The following is a 12,806-nucleotide window of genomic DNA, read 5'->3' on the forward strand; positions in this document are numbered from 1 at the left end:
ACTCCAGCATACTGCTGGAGACCACTTTTCCCATCTCCTAGACCAAAAACTTCATTTCAGAGTCTAATTCTGGATGGTCAGCAGCACCAAATCACTCACCTATCACAAGAGTTTTAAAAGACCACATTGAATCTCGTTGCAGTAGTCAAAGGCAAAATAATCCTTGTGCTCTCTGTACATTTAGTTCAAAGGAATATTAGGCAACAATTGCTAGCTGGGTAAGAATAAGAAAATCCTAGACAGATGTTAGTTTAGGATAATTTTTATGTGACCTGCAACTCAACGTCCGCTTAATTTCCTTAAGCATAAACCTTTGCTTTCATAGTAAACATAACAAACACCCAAACCAATTTCCCCACCTTGCAGGTGGAGCACAAAAGGATTGGTAACTAGAAATGACAGCAAACTTAGCTTCTGCTATACTTATGTCTCTTTCTTTCTCACTGCACTTCTCAAAAACACCTGCTCATTGATCAAGGTTCTCCAGCAAGTTAAAGGAGAAACATAAGTTCTTTCACAGAAAGGTGGATGAATTTCTGTGTAAAGTCCCCTCTGTGAGATAGTGGTTTTGATGGTAAGACAAGATAGTATTATACTTATCTGTCTGCAAAAGGCAACTTAGTGTTAGATGTTGCATTTAAAAGGCTACCCTTCTTTGACATGAACTTATCTGTGGTTCTTATCTCTATGGTATCTGCTCCCTAAATTACTAGAAAAGACTTTACTTTCATGCAACTGAGTCAGAGACACAGATGTAAAAGAAAACAAGCCATCAGTTTTTGGTGTCAAAATTAAGACATCCATGGCCAAATTTTTTAATGTATTAAGCATGGCATAACTCTTCATATGTTGAAAGCACAGGGATCAGAGATTGCAATGACACAGACGACAACTTGACTTTTCTGCAAATCAGAGCTTATGCTCTCCAGTCAGACACGGAGAAAACGAGTCACACATATGCAGTAACTACATGCAAAGAACTGGGGATAAATGAAATTTCCACCATCTTATCCCTTTGTTGCAGATGAAAAAATAGAATCCAGTTCTTTATTGCAGCAGAAAAAAACCCTTAATAATGCAAATGTGGGGTTTTTTTGGTTTTGGCAGCCCTTTCCAATTTCTGCAAAGATTGGGCCTTTTAGACAATCACTACTCAAGCCTGATTCATTTCCAGAGCAGGTCCACTTAATGTACTGAACTGACAGTGATCTTCTGGAAACAGACTACAGACTGAGGTAAATTAAGGTTATCGTAAGTCATACAAAAGAATATTGGATTAGAGTTCCACAGGAATATACTGGTATGCCATTTTTTATAATCCTTACCTTTACAATCTTAATACACTGGGTTTTGAGGTTTGGTTTTGGCGGGGTTTTTTTGCATGTGTTTCTTTTAAAGCTTGGGAAATCTGAAAAAAAAAAACAACTTAGATAAATCTCATAAAAGCCCATAAGGTCTTTACAGCAGAGCTGGCATCTTTGGTTGCTTGGCAAAAATACCTGCTACCTGAAGTAACTGGAAGTGAATGGAGTAACTGGGAGAAATAGAAGGCTGCTATATTCTGTGTGAATCAGCCTCTAGACATGAATAAGAAGGACACTTTGCATTCAGCAAATATCCTTGCAATTTAATGACACAGTGTAGTAACAGAATTTACTAAGTTCTAGATCTGTATGAGGAGCATTCTCATGACCCAACCTTGGGCAGCTAGCCCCATCAGCAGGTTGCTCTCTGGTCAGTGAAGGGAGTTAGGCCCAGAGGTTGATTCAAAAATAGGAAAGGGCCTTGAAAGATCATCTAGCTTGTTCCTTGTCCTAAGACAATATGAGCCATTACTTGTGCCTTCCCGATAGTCTAACCTGTCCTTGTAAGCTGCTAATTCTGTGAAAGCTTCACAACCTCCCAAGGCAACCTAACTGTTCATAATTCTTAGTCTTAAAAGGTTTTCCTAATCCTTACCTGTATTGTCGTCATTCCAATTCAAGTCTTTTTTTTTAATCATCATTTTGGTCCTACCCACAGTGGACATAGGTGAAAGACTCTTTCAGAGAGTGATTCAGAACAAGAGTCTGAGAATAAGGAGTTTAGAGAGACCTGCTTTGCAATACGGCCAGCTCGGATCAGTGCCTAGCCATAGAGACATACCTAATCCATTGGATTAGGCAGTTGGACTAGATGATTATTCTAGGTTCCTTCCAACTGGAGCTATTCTATTCTATTCTATTCTATTCTATTCTATTCTATTCTATTCTATTCTATTCTACTCTACTCTACTCTACTCTACTTTATTCTATTCTAATTATTTTTAAACAGTCATATTTCCCTTTAGGATAGAGCTGGTTGCTCGTCATGTCAAGAATGAGAATAAACTATATTTTTCAACACTGAAATATATAAACCCCGTGGCCAGCTGAAAAGTAAAGAGCAGAGGGAAGTGGAAAAGGAAAGAAAAGCCAGTGGCACACTATGTTTTAATTAATAATAGATTGCTGGAACTGGGAAATCATGAGAAAAGCCAATATCCTTTACCTCATAATAAAAGTGGTTTTAAAACCTTTTAATATTATTAAACTAACAGTTTCAAACACTTTAAAATTCTATTCCCCACTAGGCTGGAGATGTGAAAACTCACAGAGGAGTCTCTTTCAATAGTGGGCTGGCTGATGGGACAAAGAGCATGAGTCTCTTTTTTTAATTCTTGAGTTATGTTTTTAGTTGTTTTTTCTTTAATGGAAATCACGGGTAATAAGATGCATATAGCCTTGGGGAGAATTTACTCACTCACTTCAGCAGGAGTACTTTCTTGTTTCACTGAAATATACTAACTGTGGCCAAAATAGTCTCAATACATACCGCACAACCTGAAAATATTTCATTAATAATGGCATGCTGGGACCACTACCTCACAGAGCTGAGGAAAATCTTGGTGGTCTTCTCCCTTTGGCAGAGGACATGCAGGGCCAAATCTTTGGAGAGACTGCACTTTATTTAACACAAAGCCCAGGAAAGGAACAAAAGGTGGTACCATTTAACTGTGGTAGCAGAGTAAAATCCATGTGTCTGAAGGCCTTCCATAAGGCCAAATCAATAAAATGCTATTATACCTTTAATCTCATTGTCAAAAAATAAAGGGACTTTAGATTCCCATAGCACTTGCAGTAACCATAGTTTTCCTAATATTCATATCTCACCCTCATCACCAGTTCCCCACACACTAAAAAAGTTAACAATGTATTTATTTCGATGATGTGTTCTAAGGCCAACTTTTCCTTCATTTAGCTTTTCTTGTGGAAAAAAAAAAATGAGATCATATCACTAGAGGCAGCTTTCGGTAAGTTTAAAACTTGCTCTGATCTCATTCTTCTACACAGTGGCTGTCCTGTACGATGCCTAGACTGTTAAGTGACGTTTAGACTGTTAAGCAGTCCAAATACTGCTAAAATTCATGAGGGCTGTCCACTTCTGTTATGAAGAGAGACAAAGACCTTTATATCTGTATTCCAAAAGTCTCTTCTTCTACTCATAAAGTAACATTAATTTTTCATAGATCACCTTTTCCTTTGGTTATCATTAGGAAACAAAAAGCATCATTTTACTGAGCAAATGAGAAAAACATGCATTCAAGTAACAGTTGATGAATACATTGCTAAAGGTAAGTCTTCTGTTTGTTTTCAGTTGAGGACAATTTTGTGGTGTAGAAATACTTTTTAAAGTTTTCTCTTCTCACCAGGGAACTGATTTATTGACAACCAATTAGTGCTTCCAGATAAATCTCCTGTGTTTACAGCAATATTTATGCCTCACTTATTTTTTAACGGTTTAGTTTTATGTTCTCATAGACCTGTGGAAATTAGTTATTGAAAAAGTTATTTCTTCACTTTTTCCATCTCGAAGGTCAGCGCCAGATTCTTCCTTATTTTATGGCTGAGAGAGCTTTGTTCAGGCTCTTTTTAAATATCCCAAAGGATGGGTATTCTACCACTTTTCTTGGCAAAATTTCTACAGCTTAATAAACTTCATTATTAGAAAAAAAATCTCATAAATCAGCCTAATTTTCCTATGCTACATTTTATTCTTTTACTCTTCTTAGTTACAGTGCCCTGGACCACTCTGCACAATCCCATATGCTTCTTTTCTTTTTAACATCTTTCAAAATTCTTGGCTTAGTTTCCTGCCCTAATGACTGTTGTAACCTGTTCCTTGGGAGCAAACCCTTTTCTTGGCAGGAGACACCCAGGTAATACTGGGTACATCCTGTTTACAGACATTTGACAATTTTTAACAACAGCTATTTTTTTTGTAAAGCTAGATGACATCATCCGATATTATACTGTGGTAATTGGGTATAAACAGACCCAAAAATTAAGGTTTGCAGAATGCTTACCTAGCAAAATGTGCTTTATCTGTGTTTACTTCTGCTAAGATGCCCATGTTTGTTCAACCAGACTGTAAAAACTCTGATAAAAAAGCTGAGAAGTGCGACTTTTCCATACTCTTCCTCTCAGGATCTTTCTCTGTGAAAGCACAAAACTGAACATCATGTAGGGGACAGCTAAGCACAACTTTTTTCTGTTTATGACGTGTGTTTGCAATGTTTGAATAGCTGCTGTCTATAGTGGCAGTGCTGCCACTGAGCAGTCAGTGGTGGTTATCGAACATCAGGCACGACAACAAAAACACTATTTTTCCTCTCATTGGCAAAGCTAACACATGAACAGAAAGATAGATTAAACTATTCTCTCACCTCTAGAGATGGATGTTGCAAGGTATGTGTAAGATCTTAGAAAAAAAACTTTTATGGCAGCTCTACTCTTTTGTGTACTTCCCAAGGCCAGTACAATCTAACTCCTGTTAACTTAGCTTTGTCCCAGCTTCAGCAGGAAATGTAACTCTGTAAAAACAAAGGTAGTTAAGTTATTGTATGAAATTTATTAATTTGAAAGAGTAAACAACAAAGTTGTCTGGAAACCTCCTGAAAGACAGGTCAGTGCAAGAAGCTGGAAAGCTCCTATGGTGAATCAGTTGCTGGAGGAATAGCAAACAGCTCTGCTGGTGGCAGGTCCCCTTCGAGAACCTCCCCTTTCGCATCTCTGTTGGCTGCTGGTTGCACCAGATGTCAGATGAGCATTTTAACGTGGTTGTTCTGTAACACAGGACTTGAAAGCCTCTGACAGGCACAGGAACAGTATCAAGCAGTGGGGAGTAGGAATCTTTTGAAATGATAATAAAAAAGTTTCATTCACAGAATCACAGAATTAACCAGGTTGGAAGAGACCTCTGGGATCATCGAGTCCAACCGTTGCCCTGACACCACCCTGTCAACTAGACCATGGCACTAAGTGCCATGTCCAGTCTTTTCTTAAACACATCCAGAGATGCTGACTCCACCACCTCCTTGGGCAGCCCATTCCAATGTCTAATGACCCTTTCTGAAAAGAAATTCTTCCTAATGTCCAACCTGAACCTCCCCTGGCGAAGCTTCAGGCTATGTCCTCTTGTCCTATCACGAGTTGCCTGGGAGAAGAGGCTGACTCCCACTTCACTATAACCTCCCTTCAGGTAGTTGTAGACTGCAATAAGGTCACCTCGGAGCCTCCTCTTCTCCAGGCTAAACAACCCCAGCTCCCTCAGCCGTTCCTCGTAGGTCAGACCCTCCAGACCCTTCACCAGCTTGGTCGCCCTCCTCTGGACTCGCTCCAACTCCTCAACATCTTTCTTGAAGTGCGGGGCCCAGAACTGGACACAGTATTCAAGGTGCGGCCTCACCAGTGCTGAGTACAGAGGGACGATCACTTCCCTAGACCTGCTGGCTACACTGTTCCTACTAGAGGCCAGGATGCCATTGGCCTTCTTGGCCACCTGGGCACACTGCTGGCTCATGTTTAGCCGGCTGTCGATCAGCACCCCCAGGTCTCTTTCCGCCGGGCTCTTTCTAACCCCTCTTCCCCCAGCCTGTAGCGCTGCATGGGGTTGTTGTGGCCGAAGTGTAAGACCCGGCACTTGTTCTTGTTGAGCCTCATGCCGTCGGTCTCAGCCTGTCTATCTAACCTGTCCAGATCCCTCTGTAGGGCCTTCCCACCCTCCAGCAGATCGACACTCCCACCCAGCTTGGTGTCATCCGCAAATTTGCTGAGGGTGCACTCAATCCCTACATCTAGATCATCTATAAAGATATTGAACAGCACCGGCCCCAGAACTGAGCCCTGGGGGACACCGCTAGTGACCGGCCGCCAGTTGGACTTTGCCCCATTCACCACCACTCTCTGGGCTCGGCCATCCAGCCAGTTTTCAACCCATTGAAGAGTCCACCCATCCAAGCCCCTGGCAGACAGTTTGTCTAGGAGGATGCTGTGGGAGACAGTGTCGAATGCCTTACTGAAGTCTAGATAGACTACATCCACAGCCCTGCCCTCATCTACTAAGCGGGTCACTTTGTCATAGAAGGAGACCAGGTTGGTCGAGCAGGACCTGCCTTTCATGAATCCATGTTGGCTGGCCCCGATGCCCCGATTGTCCTGCATGTGTCGTGTAATGGCACTCAGGATGATCTGTTCCATCACCTTGCCTGGCACCGAGGTCAGGCTGACAGGCCTATAGTTCCCTGGATCGTCCTTCCGGCCCTTCTTGTAGATGGGCGTTACATTTGCTAATTTCCAGTCAGCTGGAACTTCTCCAGTTAACCAGGACTGCCGGTAGATAATCGAGAGTGGTTTGGCAAGTTCATTTGCCAGTTCCTTCATTACTCTGGGGTGAATCTCATCTGGGCCCATAGCCTTGTGGGTGTCCAATTGGCACAGCAGGTCACTAACCGTCTCCTCCTGGATTACGGGAGGTTCACACAGTCCCCCATCCCTAATTTCAGGCTCTGGGGGCCGAGTCTCCTGAGGACAACCGGTCTTGACATTAAAGACCGAGGCAAAGAAGGCATTGAGCACCTCTGCCTTTTCCTCATCCCCTGACACTACACTACCCTCCTCATTCAGCAAGTGGTGGAGGCTCTCCTTGACCCTCCTTTTGCTGTTGATGTATTTGTAAAAGCTTTTTTTGTTAACTTTGACTGTAGCAGCCAAATCAAGCTCTAATTGAGCTTTGGCCCTTCTAATCTTCTCCCTACACAACCTGGCCACGTCCCTATAGACCTCCCAAGTTACCCGATCCTTCTTCCAGAGCAAGTAGGTTCTCTTTTTTTCCTTAAGATCTAGCCTAAGTTCTCTGTTTAACCAGGCTGGTCTTTTTCCCCGACGGCTTGTCTTCCTACACACTGGGACAGCCTGCTCCTGATTATTTAGCAATTCCCTTTTGAAGCATGTCCAGCCTTCCTGGACTCCTTTGCCCTCCAGGACCGATTGCCAAGGGACTCGGTCCACCAGCCTCTTAAACAGGCTAAAGTCAGCCCACCGGAAATCTAAGGCAGAAGTTCTACTCTTGCCCCTCCTTACTTCCCCCACTATCGAAAACTCTAACATTTCGTGGTCGCTACTCCCAAGACGGCCACCGATCCTCACATCTCCCACTAGTCCTTCTCTGTTCACAAACAACAGGTCAAGCAGGGCCCCTCCTCTAGTGGGCTCATTTACCACTTGCATGAGGAAGTTGTCCTCCACACATTCGAGGAATCTCCTAGATTGCTTCCTCTCTGCCATGTTGTATTTCCAGCAGACATCCAGTAAGTTGAAGTCGCCCACGAGTACAAGGGCCGGCGACCGGGCGGCTTCTGACAGCCGCTTGTAAAACGCCTCGTCCGCCTGCTCATCCTGGTTGGGTGGTCTATAACAGACTCCCACCGTAATATCCGCCCTGCCGACCTTCCCCCTGATCTTCACCCATAAACATTCAACCTTGTCATCCTCACCATCTTCCTTAATTTCAACACAGTCCAAGCACTCCCTAACATACAACGCTACCCCACCGCCTCTCCTGCTTCGCCTGTCCCTCTTAAAGAGGTTATAGCCATCCATAGCTGCACTCCAGTCATGAGAGTCATCCCACCACGTTCCTGTGATGGCAACCACATCATAACCTTCCTGCTGTACAGTGGCTTCTAGCTCTTCCTGTTTGTTGCCCATACTGCGTGCATTGGTGTAAACACACTTCAGCTGGGCTAGCAGCCTGGTCCCCAACGCAGGCCTGTCACCCCTAGGTTCATTTGTGGCTGCCCTGGTCTTATCCCCCTCCCCCATCGAACCTAGTTTAAAGACTTCTTGATCAGCCCTGCCAACTTCTGGGCCATAACCCTTTTCCCCTTCTGATTCAGCTGTTCCCCATCCGGCATAAGCAGGCCTGGTGCCATGAAAGCCGCCCCGTGGTCAACAAACCCAAAATCCCACCTACAGCACCAGTCTCTTAGCCACGTATTAATCTGTTGTACTTTCATAGTCTTTTCCCTATTTTCACCAAACACCGAAGGAATTGAAGAGAATATCACCTGTGCACCTACCCCCTTCACCAAACGCCCCAGGGCCCTGAAGTCCCTTTTGATTGCCCTGGGACTTCTCTCTTCAATCTCATCCCTACCCACCTGGAATACTAATAGTGGGTAGTAGTCAGAGAGCCTCACCAGTTGAGGAATCCTCCTGGCAACATCCTTTACCCGAGCCCCAGGGAGGCAGCAGACTTCCCTGTGAGTCGGGTCTGGCCTGTATATGGAGCCCTCCGTTCCCCTTAGCAGGGAGTCGCCTATAACAATTACTTTTCTTTTCTCCTTTTCGGAGCTGGTTGCAACCCTCTTACTCAGTTGCTTCTGTTCACGTAGTCCCGTAGAGGGTCTTTCACCTAGATTCGTGTCTTCCTGACACTCAGGAAGACACTCAGGCTCCAGCGCCTCATACCTATTCTGCAGGGGGACGTGGGGAAGGGAGGAAGGTCGGGATGGGATTCGCCTGCCACCCCGAGCAGGGACCTGCCTCCATTCCCCCCCATCCCCTAGGTCTCCTCCTGCTCCTTGTGGAGGAGGAAGAGGATCCTCCACTACCCGGGGAGCATTAGGCCCGTCCGTTTTCCCCAGGACAGGCAGGGAACAGCACTGCCCGCCATCCTCTTCCTGGGATGCTCTTGTACTCCTTAACCTTTCCACCTCCTCCTTGAGTTGGGCCACCAAGGAGATCAGGTCGTCGACCTGTTCGCACCTCACACAGGTGAGGTCTCCGTTACCCTCGAGTGCCAGGGCCAGGCTCTGGCACTCCCTGCAGCCTGCCACCTGCACCTCCGCATGCTTCCGCGGCAGGTCCGTTTGGGTTGCCATGTCTTTTCTGGCACCCGCAAGGGACTTAGGGCCCCGCTGAGTGGAAACCATACCTGCCTGCCCGCCTACCCTGCTCGCCCGCCCTGCCTGCGAGAACTGCTGCGCAAACTGCCACGCCCCTGTTTGTGCACTCTGGGTCGCTCGCGCTCCCCAGGGGCTCTTCAAATCTCCCACGGTGCCTCCAGCTACGCCCCCTCCTCTCCTGGGACAGGACTCAGGGGCTGCTGCTCGGGTGGCCCTGAGTACGGAACCCGCCCGGTACTCAGGGCCACCCGAGCGGAACCCGCCACACTCACCTCAGTCGCTATCGCTGCCACCGCTGCAGCACCGCTGCTGCACCGCTGCTGCCCTGCTATTATTCTATAGTAATAGAATAATTACTATTGTTCATGAAAATTACAATTAGTAAACGACCCAGAGACTAGCCTCGCTATTACTGAAAATGCCATTTGTCTTCTGAAACTTAATTCCTCTCATTGTATGTATATCTGAGAAAGAGAAAGAAGTGTAGGAAGCAGGGTCTTCAGCAGGAGTATAACAACCAAATACACTCACTAGCTAATAAAAATACATACATTTGAAAACATCTCTAGAGAAGTGACAAAATTTTAATAGAGAGGGGTAAAAAGAGGAAATCACAAGTTTATATGGTATAAATAACTTCTAAGAGAACAAATTTCTGTATGGACTTCCTATTCCACAAACCCTAAAAGGTTTAGCCATGTTCTCTGAGAAAGGACTAAAAGTTGTTCAGCTTTTCCTCAGGTCAAAATTACTTTTTTCTGTCTTCTTGAGCTTGAAAAACCTCCAAGACAAATGATGATACCAGCTCTTTTTGTCTTGCAAATGCTCCTTGAGCAAATTAGATAAATACGTCACCTATCAGCATAATTGTGGAGAAAGTCTTGGGATAAGACTCCATAGAACGTTATTGCATGTTCATGTAACTGGGACTCCACCCAACACTTATCATGTTTTTCCTATAAATCTCAAAATCCCGAAGTGAGGATGACGACTGCATACATACAGCATTTGTATGGAAAAACTGAGCAAGAAAGTACTATAACAATCTGGAAACAATTCCTCAATGTGCTGTTCCTTCCAATAACACCACTTGTCTACAGTGCACGGTGGCAAAGACTGCAGATTATGATTCTATTAAACGTTTGGCTTACTGTATAGTTTTTAAACAAGTAGTTCTCTGGGATTATGAAATAGTAGTACAAACTGGAGGTAATAACGGCCACAAAGTTTCACTTGGTTAGTCAAGTACTTGGCTACATGCTTTTTTGTTGGGGTAGCAAACATTCATAGTTTATGAATTTATCCAAGGGTAGCTGCAGACTTTGCAATGCATTTCTGCTGAGGAGATTAAATACTCAGGAAGTCTAGGTGTTTAGGGTCAGAACTTCCACGATACATGGGTGTCTGCAGTCCTGTTTACGCACTTAACCTACATTTTGGCATCTTTGATGTTCTTCAGCTACTTAACTGCCACTTAATCCAGGGCAGATCTAAATTTCCGCTAGTCTGTATATGTGAAGATGAGCCAGAAGTTGTAGGCTGCTTGAAGCCCCTGCCATGCTCCAAATGGAACAGGAACTTGATCCCAGGATACCTGGTCGCAGCTGAGAGCCCTAACTGTTTAGGTGGTGGCCACTGAGGAGCAGATCTTTCTCAGTCTCCCCTAACAAATTTGTTCCTCTAAATCCATAAAAGCAATAGCCATAGGTTTTAAACTTTTTGTTTCTTACAGCCATAAGCAACTTGCAGAGCACCTAAGCTGGCTGGAAACACAAAGAGGGAGCATTGCTCCTTTGAGACTAAAAGGTAGACTTTCCCAACATCCCAAAGGGATGTTTCTGGTAGTATTTGAACAAGCTCCTGCAGGTGACCAGAAATGAGGACAACAGGTACATCACTGCCTGCTTTTTGTTCCCTCATCTTTTATGGAAAAAATAGACCAGATTTTGTGTCTGAACTTATTTTCATACAGTTTATCTTGGTTTATCCATCCAAGTTAAAAGAAAAAAAGAATCAAATTTCAGGTTTATGCTGGAGTCATGTGTTAACATGCCATGTCCACCTCATTTCTGTGAGATGCAGTTGGGACCTATTCTTCTCCTGAAATCTATAGCTTGTAAGCATTTAAATGAATGATTAGCCAGAATTCTCAAGCAAAATAATTATTTGCTTTCCAAAATAGAGGGTTTGGTATCTTCATAAATGGGTGCTTATAGCATTGCACTGTAAATACTAATTTGGGTATCTGAAGAGATGTCAGTAATGCTATTATACAAAAGTTCACTACATACTTTTCATCCCTCTGTTATTGCCATTTCATCTAATTTTACTCTGTTTAATTCTTAAGAATTTGTAAGTCACTAATGTTCAGTTCCTTCTTTAGTATTAGCAAAAGAAACTTTGCTACAAAACAGTTCTCTTTATCTGTGGGTATTACTCAACTCTATTTAGTCTCCTAGAAGTAGGTTCTAAACACTTGCAAATAATTCTACTAGCTCAAAAGGCTCACATACAGTAATAACACATAAGTTCAACTTTCAGCAGAGTACGCCCTATTTTTAAACAATGGAAGTTCACAGACAAAAAAATATTTTGAGTGAGAAGACAAAAACTGAATTTTGTCACACATTACTTTAGGAGTCAAACTCTTAGGAAACTATAAGAATATCACAAGGATAATGTAGAATAAAGTATAAATTAATATTTGATACGGACTATCTACTTGTTAGTGAAGCAAATCATCTCCTCTGTCTTTCTTTTTTTCCGTCCTTACAAGGTGATCTCTTTCTACAGGAAAGATAACTCAGTCTCAGTCCTGCTTCTGTACTACCTTTATACCAAAGCAAACGGGTGGAGCCTTGCTTTCAGAGACTGCAAAGAAACAGAACTTCCTACTGGTTTTTTTCTAAGCAATTGTAATTCATTCCTTGGTCTCACTATGATGCAACCTTTATAAACATACCATAAAATTAACTAGAGTCATTCAGGGGCTTGGTTCCCAAACTTACTGGATTCCCATCAATCATATTCTGCTTGATGGTAGCTGTGAGACTGTTCACCTCCAGAGTGTTACTCAGAAATTGGTGGTAGCAAAATCAGTTCCATCATTATAGAATGTATGGTTCTATGTACAGAGAACTTTATGATCGCCTTGTGTGGGCCAATCATCATCTTTTGTGTCACCACAAAAATCAGTTTAGTAGCTATTTCCATTCACTACTTTTGATACAAGACGTTTAGAGTTATCACTGCAAGAAGCTTTTTTTATCATGAGTTATAATCCTGAGACATGGGTTTAGCTCATTTGCACAGAGTATACATATTCACCCCATGCTTCTCCATAGCTGGACAACTGGATAGGATAGAAAGTCATAAACCTCAGTAATAAAAAGGAGTCAGCCTCTTGCAAAAAGCTGAGAACTCTTAGTACTGCCCAGATCAGACAATTCAAAGACAGGAATTTATTTATCTGTCCTTATGTGTGGGTGTGTATGGTGAGTGGCATATCACTACAAAGGCTAGAGACTTTTCAGCTACTACA

General features: G+C 43.4%; 1 protein-coding gene across 7 annotated transcripts in view; it reads right to left on the reverse strand.

Moving 5' to 3' along the window:
* CENPW (centromere protein W) overlaps positions 1-12,806 on the reverse strand; it is a 157,414-nt gene that overhangs the window by 118,760 nt on the left and 25,848 nt on the right. For 6 of the 7 annotated variants that reach the window (XR_011049353.1, XR_011049351.1, XR_011049359.1 and 3 more), the window contains exons 4-5: positions 4,745-4,891; positions 1,326-1,408 (exon numbers count right to left, since the gene is read on the reverse strand). The gene's annotated coding sequence lies outside the window, so the exon portion shown is untranslated. Of the gene's footprint in view, positions 1-1,325; positions 1,409-4,384; positions 4,515-4,744; positions 4,892-12,806 lie in introns of all 7 variants that reach the window. The other variant, XR_011049348.1, reaches the window with a different exon arrangement.

Source organism: Nyctibius grandis, chromosome 1 (genome assembly GCF_013368605.1).
Source record: "Nyctibius grandis isolate bNycGra1 chromosome 1, bNycGra1.pri, whole genome shotgun sequence".
Lineage (NCBI taxonomy): Eukaryota > Metazoa > Chordata > Aves > Nyctibiiformes > Nyctibiidae > Nyctibius > Nyctibius grandis.